Here is a 17,382-nt window from a genome sequence, read left to right as displayed (position 1 = left end):
TGCAGAGGGACCTGGACAGGCTGGATGGGTGGGCAGAGGCCAATGAGATGAGATTTAACAAGGTTAAGTGCAGGGTTCTGCACTTTGGCCACAACAACCCCAAGCAGCACTACAGGCTGGGGACAGAGTGGCTGAGAGCAGCCAGGCAGAGAGGGACCTGGGGGTATTGTTAGAGAGTAGGCTGAAGATGAGGCAGCAGTGTGCCCAGGTGGCCAAGAGAGCCAATGGAATCCTGGCCTGCATCAGGAGCAGTGTGGCCAGCAGGACAAGGGAGGTTATTCTTCCCCTGTACTCAGCACTGGTCAGGCCACACCTTGAGTCCTGTGTCCAGTTCTGGGCCCCTCAATTCAAGAGAGATGTTGAGGTGCTGGAAGGTGTCCAGAGAAGGGTAACAAAGCTGGTGAGGGGCCTGGAACACAAACCCTATGAGGAGAGGTTGAGGGAGCTGGGGGTGTGCAGCCTAGAGAAGAGGAGGCTCAGGGGAGAGCTCATTGCTGTGTACAACTCCCTGAAGGGAGGTTGTAGCCAGGTGGGGGTTGGTCTCTTCTCCCAGGCAACCAGCAACAGAACAAGGGGACACAGTCTCAAGTTGTGCCAGGGGAAGTCTAGGCTGGATGTTAGGAGGAAGTTGTTGTCAGAGAGAGTGATTGGCATTGGAATGGGCTGCCCAGGGAGGTGGTGGAGTCACTGTCCCTGGAGGTGTTCAAGCAAAGCCTGGCTGAGGCACTTAGTGCCATGGTCTAGTTGACTGGTTAGGGCTGGGTGCTAGGTTGGACTGGATGCTCTTGGAGGTCTCTTCCAATCTGCTTGATTCTATGATTCTATGATTCTAAGTAATTTTAGTCCTGGTGAGACTAAAAGTCATTGAATAGTATAAAGAGACTGAAGAGATGCTGAATACCTTCTGATGAGGCTATTTTTGATTTGAATAGTTTTCTGAGGAGCTTGGACAAAGACCATGAGTGCACTTGCTCTGTGATGGGTCAAGAGCAATACCCATGACTTGAGCATACAGCTTTGACTGCCTTCTGAAATAGAACTTTCAACTGCCTTCTCTACCAGCAACAGAGGAACGAAAGAGATTATGTTACAGCAGTTAGAAGGACTGTTCAGCTTGCTGGGCAAAACCTTTTCAAGGGTTAATCATGTATCAGATGATAAACCTTTTAAAGGTTTAATCACGTACCAGGTTGAAGAAAGGTGCCACAGCAACTCAGATACCTCTCTACAAATTCTGTAAGTTTGTATGGGGTACAAAACTCAATTTGTATGAGTTGTGAAGCCAGCTGGCATCTGCAGTGCCTTAGAGGAATCACCTTGTCCAAGTGATGACTGCTTAACTGACTGTCTACAATCTGAGCCAGCAGACTCCCAGAAGTGGAACAGGTTGCCCTGTGTATTTGTGGAGGCTTCAACCCTGGACGTATTCAAAGCCATGTTGGACAGAGCCTTGGGCAGCCTGGTCTAATAGAAGGAATTCCTGTCCATGGCAAAGAATTTGGAACTAGATTATCTTTAAGATCCCTTCCAACCCAAACCATTGTATGATTCCCCAGAGATGGAGGCACTGCAATGATTGTCCAAAATCTACTATCTCAAAATCAGTGGTTTATCTTTCTTTTTCAGGTATTATCTCCCCCACCCCCACTCTTCCTGGAGCTGGTGTACACTCAGCTCTGCTTCATTGGATGCAAACCTAATAGGCAGCTCTTCTATTTCTTTTTCTGCTCATCATTGTTACATGTGCACTAATAGAGACAGGAGCCTTGAGGAAAAAAACTGTATGTGATGAGATAACTAAAGACTGTATCATAATTTTCCATGCCAGAAGGCAATGTTTTGCACTTGACTGACATCCTTAATTCTGGCATTTGTCAGCTGTTAAGTACCTGATTACACAACTATATAATGTTTCATTTTTGTTGTTGTTGGGTTTTTTTGGTTGCTTGGTTCTGGTTTTAGGTTTTAGGTGTTTAAATGCAATATACTAGATCCCAAAAACACCCACTGCCCCTCCTCCCTTCTATAGTTCATCAGTTGCCTTCAGCTGATAATTGCCCTGGTCAGGGGAACAACTGTATTCCGTTGATGAAGATGATGGACCAACTCCTACTCAAGCTAAAAGAGAAAAGCAGCAGTGAGAGTAACCTGTCGTCTTCTACCAGAACTAGGCAGAGGTGAGAAAACTTCACCAGCTATTTTCACAGACATTTACTAACTTCAAAGGAATAATGAACAATAGACATGTTGGGAGTCATCCAGACTGCAATGGGCACAAAACCAGGTTCATTTCTTCTTACCGTTCCCCTCTGACTTCTCCCAGTCTCTTTCCTATTTCTGATGCTTTACCTATCTCCATCCTTTCCCCCTAGACAGGCTCAAATACAGCTGCTCAACATATAGCCAAAAAACATCTGATGTCTTAGAATCACAGAATCATAGAATCAACCAGGTTGGAAGAGACCTCCAAGATCATCCAGGCCAACCTAGCACCCAGCCCTAGCCAGTCAACCAGACCATGGCACTAAGTGCCTCAGCCAGGCTTTGCTTGAACACCTCCAGGGACGGTGACTGCACCACCTCCCTGGGCAGCCCATTCCAATGCCAATCACTCTCTCTGACAACAACTTCCTCCTAACATCCAGCCTAGACCTACCCTGGCACAACTTGAGACTGTGTCCCCTTGTTCTGTTGCTGGTTGCCTGACAGAAGAGGCCACCCCCCACCTGGCTATAACCACCTTTCAGGTAGTTGTAGACAGCAATGAGGTCCCCCCTGAGCCTCCTCTTCTCCAGGCTGCACATCCCCAGCTCCCTCAGCCTCTCCTCATAGGGTTTGTGTTCCAGGCCCTTCACCAGCTTTGTTGCCCCTCTCTGGGCACCTTCCAGCAGCTCAACATCTCTCTTGAATTGAGGGGCCCAGAACTGGACACAGGACTCAAGGTGTGGCCTGACCAGTGTTGAGTACAGGGGAAGAATTGTATGCCTGTGGGCATTTAATTAAACAGGCATTAATTAAATGCCTGTGGGCATTTAATGATTCCTCTCCCAGGCAACCAGCAACAGAACAAGGGGACACAGTTTCAAGTTGTGTCAGGGGAAGTCTAGGCTGGATGTTAGGAGGAAGTTGTTGTCAGAGAGAGTGATTGGCATTGGAATGGGCTGCCCAGGGAGGTGGTGGAGTCACCGTCCCTGGAGGTGTTGAAGCAAAGCCTGGATGAGGCACTTAGTGCCATGGTCTAGATGACTGGCTAGGGCTGGGTGCTAGGTTGGACTGGCTGATCTTGGAGGTCTCTTCCAGCCTGGTTGAGTCTATGATTCTACAACAGCCCGCAGAATAGCAAGACAGACAAATAAATAGATAAAAGCTGCTAGACTGACAGCACAAGCAGAGGGATGGTTTTCTTTGAGATGCTAAGTGTCTGATAACATATTTCATATTCTCTCAGCATTCAAAACCTGCATTGAAAAATATTTAGGCACACATTACACAAAATTCACAAAGAGCAGAGTCAGCACTTAGACACATCAAAGTTTCCTATAAACATAGGCACATTTGATGCCATAGTACAGATGCTAATGACTGTTTTTTCTCCCCCAGAGGTTTCCTTTTGGTCACTCCTGTGGTGGATAGAGAAGATAATTTTCCAGAAGTACAGTAAGTAAATTCAGTAAGGTCCAAGGAAGTGGGGATTGTCATCTGCAAACTGCCATGTTGAGCTTTGAAGTCAGGAGAAGCCACAGTGCTCACCACACCGCCACGGTCAATTTTGGAGCGGTAATGTCTTCCTCCTTGTGTCATCATGGCAACCACTGCAACAATTTGCTCTCTCCCTTGCTTTGAAGGCTTTCTTCCGATCAGTGTCTAGGATTTTATCGGAAGAGTCAGGGACCTGAAACGAACAGCTGCCAAAAACTCGTTGTGAAATTCTGCAGGATCAGGTTACTGTGGTGGAGAGAGAGTGAGAGCCCAAGACAACTTTAGGCAAATCTGTCTAACTCGGTTTATTTGACACAGGTTGTCTGATTGCACGAAAGCTTATTGCCCTGTCAATAAGAAAATGCTGCTGCTTAATAGGAAGAGAGTTGTATGGCTGCGTTTCAGCTCAACAGAATGGACCTTGTCACAAAATCATTTTATTCCCTTAAGACAATAATTTCATATTAATTTGAAGGTACAGTAAAAAAACCTCTTTGTAACACAGTGATGCTTTTTGAATGACTAAATGTTCTTCAACTTATTACTCAGACACTGTGTACTAACGAGACATCATTGCTTGTGTTCTAGTGGTTGTGTATCCTTTCATAGAATCATAGAATCAAGCAGGTTGGAAGAGACCTCCAAGATCATCCAGGCCAACCTAGCACTCAGCCCTAGCCAGTCAACTAGACCATGGCACTAAGTGCCTCAGCCAGGCTTTGCTTGAACACCTCCAGGGACAGTGACTCCACCACCTCCCTGGGCAGCCCATTCCAATGCCAATCACTCTCTCTGACAACAACTTCCTCCTAACATCTGGCCCTGGCACAACTTGAGACTGTGTCCCCTTGTTCTGTTGCTGGTTGAGGCTCGGGGGGACCTCATTGCTGTCTACAACTACCTGAAGGGACATTGTAGCCAGGTGGAGTTGGTCTCTTCTCCCAGGCAACCAGCAATAGAACAAGGGGACACAGTCTCAAGTTGTGCCAGGGGAGGTCTAGGCTGGATGTTAGGAGGAAGTTGTTGGCAGAGAGAGTGATTGGCATTGGAATGGGCTGCCCAGGGAGGTGGTGGAGTCACCATCCTTGGAAGTGTTCAAGAAAAGCCTGGCTGAGGCACTTAGTGCCATGGTCTGGTTGATTGGCTAGGGCTGGGTGCTAGGTTGGCCTGGATGATCTTGGAGGTCTCTTCCAACCTGCTTGATTCTATGACAGGTCTGGTTGCACAGGGCTTTGAGCAACCTGATGAAGTTAAAAATGTCGCTGCCCACTACAGGGAATCACAGATTCACAGCAGGTTAGAGGTTGGAAGGGACCTCTAGAGATTATCAAGACCAACCCCCACCACATCAGGATGACATAGAAATAATCTCCCGGGCTCTCTTCACAGGCATAGAATCAATGAATCATGGAATAGTTTCAATTGGAAGGGACCTTCAAGGATCATCCAGATCAATCCCCTTGCCAAAGGCTGGGACATCCTTGACTAGAGTCAATTCCTTGAAGCCTCATCCCACCTTATATTGAACATTTTCAAAGATGAGCCATCTGTAACTTATCTGGGCAAGCTGTTCCAGCATCACAACATATTCACAGTAAAGAACTTCTTCCCAATGTCTGCTCCAAATCTATCTTCTTTCAGTTTAAAACTATTTACCCTTGTCCTGTCACTGCAGGCACTGTCAAAGCCTTTGTCCATCTTTCTTACAAGCCCTTTTTGTATACTAAATACTCACAATAAGGTCTTCCTGGAGCCTTCTCCTCCTATGGAGCTCTCTCAAGAGCAAATACAGAGAAATGCATTAGATATCAGATGAGATACAACACATTATATTTCTTACAAATACAGATAGCAAAGATAACTTCAAGAAGCAATTCCCCCAAATATCTATTTCTTTCCTTTGCTTGTAGAAGATGTCTGGAGTGACTATCCCAGATACAGATACTCTCACTGTGGTTTTCTAATGTTATACAAGATGAATCCCCCTCCCTTAAGTGACAACCAAGGAGGCAAATTCCTGAAGGTCAGCTTCACAGCAGCACGTATCAGGAATAACTCAATTCATTGCTAGAGAATCTCAAATTCAGCTGACAATTTGAAAGACAGGCTGAAGAATTATGAAAGAGCCAAGCTTTCAGAAACAGTTTGTCCCCAGTTCACAGTACCTCTTTTGAATCACAGACTACGTACCCCTCAGGTGAGGTTTTCTTAATCAGTTGCCAAAGTCTCATCTTTCACTTACATCACAATACTGCAGGTTGAATGAAACAGTGGGTTTGTGGCATTAACATCATTATTTTATCTTTAAAGTCCAATTCTCCAATTCATTCTTCCAAGAGAAATCCAATAATAACATTAACAAATCTTGATTGAAGGCAATAGGGTGTCCTTATCATAAGGGCATAAGGCATATTCAACTACACCATTCCTTCATGCAAGACTACTGATATTTCCAAGGATGAGGAAAAGAAAATGACAGTTTTATTCACCCCTATGTGCCTGGCTTGCCTAGCTGGTGTGACATCATTGCTCATTCCCTACTCCAGCATAATCGAGCAGGTCAGTGGTTATTCCAAGCTTCACCCATTCCAGATTCCACCCTTAACCCTCCCAAACGAGTCTTTTATAGTTAAATGATCCACTTATTAGATAAAATAAACACAAAAATAATGTCAAATTAAAATAAAATGAAGTAGCAAGAAGTTAAATTCAGACTGACACTGAGCAAACAGTCTGGCTGGAATCATTATACCCTCTTGGAAACAGGCACGGATATCGGAGCATGGATCCAATTAGTTCCAAATGGGAGGACCCTTCCTGTTCCTGGCTCCCTGAGCTCAAACCTCACAGTTCAGATGTTACTTCAGAGTTAGAGACAACTCTCCTGAAGTTGCCACCTACAGGAACTCAGAAACCTGAAAACTGTGTTCTGAGGCCAAGACAACAAAAGAAATTTATTGAAAAGTATGTGATTTATCATTGGCAAAGATCCTTAAGATCCTGGTCATGTAAATGCTTGACAGCCCTTGGCTCCTATGAAAGCTTGCAGAGAGAGCCAAACCCAAGCCAGATTCAACAAGTCCAAGCACTGGTCTTCATATCTGGAGCCAACAGACAAGCCAACATACACAGAATGAAAATGAGAGGAAAGAGATGTTCAAAGGTTGCTCTGCAACTGCTTAAGAGAAGTGCTAGACCACTCTGTCAGGCCTGATATTATTAATTGGGCTCCACAAGCAATTTAGTTAGACACAGTAACAGACTACTGTGACAACCTCTACTTAGCTTTCCTGTTACTGCCCTTTACCTCAGCCCAGCAGATAAAAAATCGTATGCAAAGAGGTAAGAGAAAGTAAGGAGTATGGAGAAAGCTTTTGGTTATAGACAACTCTGTGTTGTTTGGAGATAAGCTCCTTTTTAGGAGCTGAAATATAACATAGGGATAACACCAAATCACAAAATACTTGGTGATGCCTCTTCAGGGTCCAAATGGATGCAAAATCTGTCACTGGGTTCAGCTACTATTGGTGCCACCCAAACACAAACTCCAGAAGAGAAGTACATTTCCCAACTCAGATAATCTTGGCTGAGCTCGGTGAGGAGGAGACATTGTTTGGCCTCATTTGGAAGAGCAATTCTCAGTAATACTTATAGATTTTAAACCACTATTACAACCATGCACAGGCTGTTTACAACATGAAGTACACCCTTACTTGTTTGCAAACATACTACCATCCTGAGGACTGGCACTGCTCCTCAGCTGTATCACAAGCATGACATCTTAATATGATAGGTTGGACTGGGTGATCTTGGAGGTCTCTTCCAACCTGGTTGATTCTATGATTCTATGATATCCTGACTCAACAGAACTCAGGAGCATCTCAGCAGCTTTCTACCATGAGCACCACAGACCACATTTGTGCAGTTCTTGATTTTGAACAGAGTGAGAATGACAAAGAGATTCAGGATGTTATTCCATCTTTTTATTTATATAAGTAAATCTATAAATAAACATATATATAAATACATCATTTATGTTCCTGGAGAAGAGGAGGCTCAGGGGGGACCTCATTGCTGTCTACAACTACCTGAAGGAAGTCTGGAGCCAGGTAGGGGTCAGTTTCTTCTCCCAGGCAACCAGCAATAGAACAAGGGGACAGAGCCTCAAGTTGTGCTAGGGGAAGTCTAGGCTGGATGTTAGGAGGAAGCTGTTGCCAGAGAGAGTGATTGCCATTGGAATGGGCTGCCCAGGGAGGTGGTGGAGTCACCGTCCCTGGAGGTGTTCAAGAAAAGCCTGGCTGAGGCACTTAGTGCCATGGTCTGGTTGACTGGCTAGGGCTGGGTGCTAGGTTGGCCTGGATGATCTTGGAGGTCTCTTCCAACCTGCTTGATTCTATGATTCACTTTCTGGTGTTGAAGATATAAGTGGATCCAACTAGAGTCAGAGGGCAATCTTGGAAGTTACATTTTGGCTCTTGTCCTCACCAGCAATGCTTATGAGGCATACAGTTAATTTTGGCCATCTCTCTTTCTTAATAAAGTAAATAACATAATTATGTACATGAACCTGCCAAAACCTTTCTTTTAGTACATAGATGGGCATTTGTCGTTGGTTTCTATTTATTTATATGTTCTTATTTCTGTTTTGGAGGGGAAATAGAGATGTTCAATACTTCCTTTAATTGCTTTGAAAAAAAAGGATCTCAAAGCAAAAGGAGTCAGAGTATTTTTGCTGGTACAACCATACTCTTCATCTACATTCTGCATACTTGATGGCAAGCAGCTTTTAGCTCTGCTGCACCCTAAAGTGTCAATGGCACTTGGTGCCATGGTCTAGCCTTGAGCTCTGTGGTAAAGGGTTGGACTTGATCTATGAGGTCTCTTCCAACCTTGATGATACTGTGATACTGTGAAATCACATGTATGCCTGAATTCCCTTTCAGGCCAATGAAAAATATACATCTATTTTTAATTTTCAGATGGCTGAGTTTTGGAATTAGTCTATGGTGATTTAACAAATGGAAAAAAAACCCTAACAAATCAAAGCTGATATCACTGTCTCTGCCAAGTGAGAGTGATCCAATCAAAACTTGGCATAATCAAGTGGTATGAATTCTTCCAAGCATTCATTGCAACCTACAAAAGAATTCTTTGTCCAAAAGGCTGATACAGCATCAGTCATCACTGCAAGGAAGCATTAACAAAATAGGTAAGAGCAAAAAAGGCAATAGCAAAAACCCTCTTATTAAAAAATCATGTAGATTGGGCAAGGAATTTCTTTGTTTTGTTTTCATATGCTTTCTTCTCAAATATGACAGCTCATGTAGTCTACTTCTGACCAATAGAACAAGGGGGCACAGTCTCAAGATGTGCTGGGGGTCGTCTAGGCTGGATGTTAGGAGGAAGTTGTTGTCAGGGAGAGTGATTGGCATTGGAATGGGCTGCCCAGGGAGGTGGTGGAGTCACCATCCCTGGAGGTGTTCTAGAAAAGCCTGGCTGAGGCACTTAGTGCCATGGTCTAGTTGATTGGACAGCGCTGGGTGCTAGGTTGGCCTGGATGCTCTTGGAGGTCTCTTCCAACCTGGTTGATTCTATTCTATTCTATGAATTATTTGCATAGGTTGACTATTCTTTGCATGGGAACATCAAATTTCCTGCAGAACTTTGTACATCCTGGCAGTGTGTCACAGGGCTGTGGCCACACATACACAAAAAGCTATATCTACATTATTCTTGAGAAAATAAAATCACCAAGATGGTAACTCTCTAGAACTGTGCCTTTACTGTCCCCTGGAGGCTGAAGATCTCTGCTAGAATCTGGGAGCTCCAGGCCAAAACCACAAGCACAAAACAAACAAACACCCATTGGCTGTTGGATGGATGTTTTCCACCACAGAAGGAGCCATAGTTCTACACTCTTTATTGAAGTAAGGACCAAGTAGCAGAAAAGAAGTCTTGCAGCTTCTGCAAACTTTGGGGCTTTCATAGAATCAAGCAGGTTGGAAGAGACCTCCAAGATCATCCAGGCCAACCTAGCACCCAGCCCTAGCCAGTCAACTAGACCATGGCACTAAGTGCCTTAGCCAGGCTTTTCCTGAACACTTCCAGGGATGGTGACTCCACCACCTCCCTGGGCAGCCCATTCCAATGCCAATCACTCTCTCTGCCAATAACTTTTAAGGAATACTTGCAGAATATTGTTTAAAAATAAGGCAAGCTCAGAGTGGCCACTGTGGCTGTCAAAGCTTGGAAAATATTTGGGATTGTGTGGTAGGTGTTTCAAGAGGGCTTTGAAGTCCTGATCAAAAGACTTGTTAGGCACTCCTGTTAACAGAAGATATTTGATTTCTTGTTTTTCTTTAATATTCTGAAGTTATGGCACTTTGATCACAGTCTTCTGAAGCTGCTGTGTTGATCAGCAAAATCTGAGACTTCATTTGTACTTCATTGGTTTGGCTTGACACTGTGAGTGGAAAATGTCATTGGATAACTGACGTGGCCTCATAGCTACTCTCATTTCCATAGTGCTGTGCTAGTTTGAAGCTAACTAGAATGTTTTGGTGAGAAGGACTAGATTACAGGCTGTGAAAGGAAAACAAGACTGATGTCTACTTCACTCACAGGCTTGCTGAGATGTATAAAAATAAGAATCAAAACATAGAGAAGTCACTTCTTCTGGGGGAACTGACTGAGCCACATTTCTCTCTAGCCTCTCTGCCACTTCTTTGATTAATCCACTTTGCTTCCTAACCCCCCTGGCCAAACCTCCAATCTTCCTTGGGACTGGGGTAAGGTTGAGAGGGGTGGGAGAAGGTGAAGGGGCAGTTGAGAGCCCCTCCTGGGGACTCAGGTTTCTGGGAAGGCTGTTGTGTTTCTGTATTCCCTTTTACTTTGTCTATTTCTGTCTATAACTGTAACTATCTGCTTGTATATTGTGCTAGCTGTAAATAATAAACTTCATTCAATTTCCAGAGCTGGCTGAGTGTAATCTGGGTGATTTCCAAAGTGTGGGGGGCCAGGGAACACCCAAACCATCACACCTGCCCTGGGCTGCTCCCTAACTCCCCTCTCCCTTGTGCCATCTCTGCTCCTTTACATCTGCTTGCTGCAGCAGTAGATGGTTTGTGTTTGCATCATCCTTATACCTGTTAAGGAGGGATCTGAATCTGAGTTAGATGTGAATTATCAGGAGGCTGATATAAAAATTATTAGTTTATTCTTTCTTTTTTTTCAATCCCCAAACTCATTTACAGTCAACACACAGAGATTCTGCTATGAGGTCAGCAAAGATAATTTTGCAGAATGCCTATCTACAATCAGGTTGATTTAAACATCTTTAGAGAAGTTTTAGAAACCTATACAACTGAAGAGAGTCCTATGGCTCAAACTGCCACTTCAAAGTTAAACATAAGCATAGAGCTTCACAAACTTTAGGAGAGTTAACTTACTCACTGTCCTGACTCTCAATATTGACAATCTAAAGTTGTCTGCAGCTAGGCAAATGAGGAAAACGTAGCCCTGGCCATGTGGTGGCCTTTCCACATGCTGATGGTGCAAGGGGAGCAGTTTGCTGCTTGTCAAGTTCAAATTGAGCACACTGTCTGAAAAGATCCCCATAGACACAAGGTAAATCCTCCATGACTCTCAGGAAGCTACTGGCTCAGACAACCACCTGGGCAAAACAGGATCCATGCTCACAGGCTTTGGAACTGGCCAGAGAATGTGATGCACAGCATTGGTCCTGCTCACCATCAGCCAGGAGTGGCAGGAGCAGATCCCTAATAGCACAACCTGTTGCCAGGTTGTTACTAAACTCTGCCAGAGCCAAACCTACCAGGCTCAGCTGAGGGGCAAGAAGTTTCAGACCCTTGTGTCAAGGTCCAGAGAACAGAGATGAACAGTATCTCTGTCCAGAGGAGCAAGACCTGTTCTTACGGATTTCCATGTTGTGAAATTAAGGTGCAAACGAGACCAGATAGCAGCACAAAACTGTTTATTAAAGGATAAGGTTACACAAAACAGAGGGAGAGAGAGAGAAGGGGGAGAGAGAGAAATAAAGAGGACAGAGAAGAAGAGAAGGAAAAGAGCTGGGGTATCGCCCTCAGCCACAGATGGGGGGCAGAGAGAGAGACCTGTGCTTGGCCCAGGGATGATCTTCTGTGGAGTTCATCAGGGAATCTTCTGGTGGTGGTGCAGCTCCGGTGGTCTGGTGAAGATCCACCCTTGGTGATCTGGTAGAAGTGCACACCTGGTAGTCTGGTGGGAGCGCCACACCTTGTCAGACATTCCTCCTGCCTTTCATACAGTTGTCTGCTCAGTGTCCAGCTGCAGCTGCTCAGGAAATCTCCCTGTGTATCCTCATGCATTCGCAGGGGTCTGGCACCGACGGGACGGGGGGGCCACCGCCCCCTCCCTGGCTGTATCTGCCCATACCCTGAACACACATGAGCCTTTTCTCTTGGGGGTAGCTGAGAGAAGATGTAGGCATCCTGGGCATTGCAGCCAGGCTGAGGTCCAGGACTCTCCAAGGCACCGTCTGTTGATTTGCATCCCTGAGCTTTCAGCCAAGCACCTAGGTTAACAAAGGCAACCTTTAGCTCTGTTGATTAGGGAGAGAGATGCAATCTTTAACTTTGTTGGTGAACAACAGAAAGGGTTTAGACTCTCACACCTTGGCTCAGTTCAGGAGCCAGGCAGAGCCAGGCTGTCCTGTTCGTAGGAGAGGCAGGCTCCCAGGTGCCCAGAGGCAGGCATGGCAAGACAAGTGGCAAGCAAACAAAAAGCAGCGGCAGCAAGCAAAGTGGCTAAGTTTTAAGCATTTTGTTGAATGGCTTTGACCAATAGCATCCAATGAAGATGCTCCTAGAGCCAATCCTAGGTCATTTTTCCAAAACAGGGAGATGCACATGCCCAGCATCACAACCTGTGCTTACCAGAAGCAAAGCAGGGTGCAAACCAAGACTAAATATGGTGTTTCTGTGGCAGACTGAGGGGTACCAAGGCTTCTGCCTGCTTTTCTCACTTCTTCCAGCCCAGGAAGGAGGAGGGACACACAAGGTGGGTATGTAGGTATATGTTTAGCAGATGCACTTTAGGTATCATTTGGACCTTCCATCACAATGCCCAGTTGGGCTCTCCCAAGTGAAGTGAAGACTGCACAAGGGAAGCAGCACAATTCTTCAGCTCAGTGCTGTGGGAAAGTTCCTCCTTGTGTGAGCATCATCCTCTAGAGAGGGTTAGTTTTCTTCATGTAAAAGAACTTAAAGCTACTGTTCTGACAGCAGATCAAAGTAGTTTTGAGTGTCAGCCTTCAACTAATGGCTTTTCAGAATTGATAATTTGGATCTACCCATAAAGATCTTTGCTCCAAATAAAATGTTAAAAAGCATTACATTAGCTCCATGCCTTCTGGTGCTGCAGTGGCTAAGTGAAAAGTGCCTGTCATTGTGCATCCTAACTTAATTTCTGAGGTTCTTAGAGCAGACTGAGGACATAGCAACAAGAAATGGGTAGAAAAGATGATGCATTTGGCTATCCTGACTTTATCTGAGGATAATTAGCCTCTCCCGGCTAATTAGGTGTGGTAGAGACTAGAGCAGGAGTTGTTTTCACTTCCATTTAGGTGCTGCTGCTCTTACCATTGATATTACATTCTGAATTGCTTTGCATCACTTGGGACTCCCAATTCCTCTCCCCTCAGGAACTGAAGCTCTTGCAAAACTTGATGGAGTCTGTAGAATACATTACAAAGTGATACTTAATTTAGAGTAGTGTCTAGCAGCCTCATTCTGCTGAGGTTGTATGAAAGATGAAATGATTTAAACTGGCTGGCAGGACCTGTGCCAGATGGCTTTCAAACATACATAGCTGAGACTTAACAGCTGGAGAGGGGAAGGAAGGTGCTCTAGCACTGCTAGCACAACTGCTTTGTTAACATCTGGGATAATTTCAGCTTGTGTTCACCCACTTCAGTTCTGAAACGCAGGCAGTTGCCAGTGGCAGGGATTTTCAGGTTCTGCAGTGAGCTTGCTCTGCATGGTGAGCTGCATTAGCAGCTTACAAAGTCCATTTTCAGCGTGTTTTGGGAACAGGCAGGTCTGGCTGTGGCAACTGCTGATCCAGACCTTTGTTTCTAACCTGGAGCTGTATTTCTGAAGGGAGCTGAAAAAGATTTGGTGCTAAAGCACCAAACTCCCTAGGTTTTGAGGGAAGCATGGGTCTCTTGCCTTCTGGATTTAGTTGGTTTGTTAGTAGAGGCATCTTTCAGATGGGGGTAGCCACTGAATGCTTACCCCAGCCTACAGGAAGCATTTTAGAAGAGGTTTGGTACAAAAAGTGAAGCACCAGGCTGTAAAGCAGTGGGACACACACTGAGGGTATCATCTGTTTGTGAGTGAGCAGTTCACATATGGCCCTTCCTTGTTACTCAGGGAGGTTGTGAATGCCTGCTCCCTGGAGTGCTTAAGAACAGGTAGGACAGAGCTTTAGGCAAACCTCGGCTAGTGGAAGGTGTCCCTGCCTATGACGGGGGAGTTGAAACTAGATGATCTTTAAGGTCCCTTCTAACCCAAACCATTCTATGGTATGTTTGTTGATCTTAGCATTGCTGGACACTGCACAGCAGCCCCTCAGACCACATTACCAGAATTGCTCTAGAAAGGTTGTCTTGATTATGCAATGTCTGACATCCTAAAGCTGCCAGTGTGAACTTCAGGTACCTACAAAGGACAGAAAAGCAGTTGACCAGATGGCAAGATGCAAGGCAGTGGATGCTGCAGGGGAGTACTCTTTTTTTTTCTCCTCTTTTGGCAAGTCACATCCAATGGTCTCATTTATTTAGATTCTGCACTGAGCTTTCTGGAAAGTGATGACTTCACTTATAGGAAATTTCCAATAAGCCTCAAACTACCACATCTACTTGGGAATAAATCAATATATTCACCAACCAACCCACAGAGCATCTGAAGCATTGCAGCTTGTAGTCATAAGGGTGTGAAAAGAGATGGCTTAGCCCATGTGAAAGTTAGTACAGTATGAAGCAGCAGCACACATGGCTTGAGACGAGTTGTAAAAACCTGTGGCTGTCAAGCAGCTTAATAAAGTAAAATCCTGAACCCCATCATAGTCATCTACTGCCCTGTTCTGGCTTAACACGCTCAGGATTTCACCGAATCAAGTTTTAACTTAGTTGCTGAACAAGGCAGTTTTAGCCTCCCCAACGTAAGGGTGTCAATGAGATTTGAGTTGCATTTCATTTTCCTTGTTAGGGATTCTCAGACGTTTTCTCCATGCCAATTCAATGCTTCTCAACTCGTCTCACAGATTTGTCCTTGGCATTTTAGCACTTATACAAACGAGCAGAAACCAGCAGCTGAACATAGAAGAGCTCAGCCTAAGCAAGGAGGCCCAGCCAGCACCCACAAGTGATGTTAGCATGAACTCCAAGTTTCAGCCCTACCGAGCCGGGGGGCCACCAGGCCCCCCGGCCTTTTTGTCCCCTTCACCATTCACCCAGTGCACACCACGGAGACGCCGCCATGGGCACTCACCAGTGATGATGGGAAGGGGATCCCTCTGCCCAGTTGGGCAAACTTGGGGCTTCTGCCTGTCCTGGGGCTGATTATAAAGGGGAGTGGGCAGGGAAGGCAAAGTGGTAACACCTGGGGTGGGAGGAGACTCAACAGGCCCCAGGTGCACTGAGTTTGGGGGAAAAAGGAGAAATTCTGGGGTGGGGTGGGAAAGGTTTCCTCTCCTCACAAGGCTGTGTTCCAGCCCCCTCACCAGCTTCCTTGCCCTTCTCTGGACATGTTCCACTATCTCAACGTCTCTCTTGAATTGAGAAGCCCAGAACTGGAGTGGCTGAGGGAGTTGGGGTTGCTCAGCCTGCAGAAGAGGAGGCTCAGAGGAGACCTTGTTGCTCTCTATGACTACCTGAAAGGAGGTTGCAGCCAGGTGGGGGTTGTTCTCTTCTGCCAGGCAACCAGTGACAGAACAAGGGGACACAGTCTCAAGTTGTGCTGGGGGTAGTCTAGGCTGGATGTTAGGAGGAAGTTGTTGGCAGAGAGAGTGATTGGCATTGGAATGGGCTGCCCAGGGAGGTGGTGGAGTAACCATCCCTGGAGGTGTCCAAGAAAAGCCTGGCTGAGGCACTTAGTGCCATGGTCTGGTTGACTGGCTAGGGCTGGGTGCTAGGTTGGACTGGCTGATCTTGGAGGTCTCTTCCAATCTGGTTGATTCTGTGATTCTATGCCTTTGCATGATCCTTCTCCTCCAGTTTTCTCTTGCAGCATAGGAGCCATTTCATCCTTTTTCAGCACAAATCTTGCCAGTCACAATTTAACACAAAACAGCATCTCATCTATTTTAGTACTAAACCACAGAAAACCTAATTTAAATGTCAAGATATTGCAAGTTAGTTGAGCAGACACCACAAAAGTAGGTAGCAATCCTCTCATTGACCTCACAGGAAACAGAGAAATAACAATAACAAATGGTTGTTATAAACAGCATCTCAAAGGCATATATGAAGAAAAAAATGCTTATACAAAGGTAAATACAAAAGCTAAATCATAAAATCATAGAATCAACCAGATTGGAAAAGCTCTCCAAGATCATCATAGAATCATGTAGAATCATAGAATCAGCCAGGTTGGAAGAGACCTCCAAGATCATCCAGGCCAACCTAGCATCCAGCCCTAGCCAGTCAACTAGAATCATAGAATCAACCAGGTTGGAAAAGCTCTCCAAGATCATCATAGAATTATAGAATAGAATCATAGAATCAACCAGGTTGGAAGAGACCTCCAAGATCATCCAGGCCAACCTAGCACTCAGCCCTAGCCACTCAACTAGAATCATAGAATCAACCAGGTTGGAAAAGCTCTCCAAGATCATCATAGAATTATAGAATAGAATCATAGAATCAACCAGGTTGGAAGAGACCTCCAAGATCATCCAGGCCAACCTAGCACTCAGCCCTAGCCAGTCAACCAGACCATGGCACTAAGTGCCTCATACAGTCTGTTCTTGAACACCTCTAGGGACAGTGACTCCACCACCTCCCTGGGCAGCCCATTCCAAGTGCAAATCACCCTCTCCTTATGCCTGCTTTACAACAAGAGGTTGTGACCACTCTGGCTCCTTGAATTTTATAAAGAGTGCAGTCTCAGCACACTGGCTACTGTTTTGTATATTAGATTGTTGGGGAGGTGGTATCAATAAACAGCTGCACGGTCAAATTAGTACTGTTTACTGTCAAATTAACATGGAAAATGATACTTTCTGCTCTTTGTTTATAGCTCTGCACGGTTGGCCCTGGCACCAGAAAGACTAAATGAAAATGGACAGCTCCCAATGGTAGATGCTCTCCTAGATCAAAGAGAAGAGAAATTTTGTTTGTCTTCTAAAATAAACAGTATCTTTTCAGGTTCACGTGCTCCAAAGAACAGCTATTCAGTTGCACCAGCTGTTTTTCATTTCACTGCTAATTGTATGTCTCATTCCTCTGTCGACTTGCAAGTCATTGTTTGCTTGCTGATGTTCACTCAGGGAAAGGGAGCAGGGCTCCTGCACACATCTGTGTGCATGAGGTTGAAGAGAGGGGAGATGTTTAAATTCCTGGATGGAAGTTGTGTATGTTTGTAGGCTTATGTTGTACTGAGCTTTAGGAGATACACCTTGGCC

At 45.3% G+C, this 17,382-nt stretch overlaps 2 long non-coding RNA genes across 2 annotated transcripts; one reads left to right on the top strand and one right to left on the bottom strand.

Annotated features, from left to right (window-relative positions):
• Positions 1 to 11,675: 11,675 nt before the first annotated feature.
• Positions 11,676 to 15,286, bottom strand: LOC135177099 (uncharacterized). Its single transcript, XR_010302906.1, has 2 exons — positions 15,249 to 15,286; positions 11,676 to 12,271 (listed from the first exon to the last, which is right to left on the bottom strand). It is a non-coding gene; the product is annotated as an uncharacterized LOC135177099 (long non-coding RNA).
• Positions 15,287 to 15,463: 177 nt separating this feature from the next.
• LOC135177098 (uncharacterized) lies at positions 15,464 to 17,144 on the top strand. Its single transcript, XR_010302904.1, has 2 exons — positions 15,464 to 15,651; positions 16,998 to 17,144. It is a non-coding gene; the product is annotated as an uncharacterized LOC135177098 (long non-coding RNA).
• Positions 17,145 to 17,382: the final 238 nt, after the last annotated feature.

Source organism: Pogoniulus pusillus, chromosome 7 (assembly GCF_015220805.1).
Source record: "Pogoniulus pusillus isolate bPogPus1 chromosome 7, bPogPus1.pri, whole genome shotgun sequence".
NCBI classification, from domain to species: domain Eukaryota; kingdom Metazoa; phylum Chordata; class Aves; order Piciformes; family Lybiidae; genus Pogoniulus; species Pogoniulus pusillus.
This window is presented reverse-complemented; position numbering and strand designations above follow the sequence as displayed.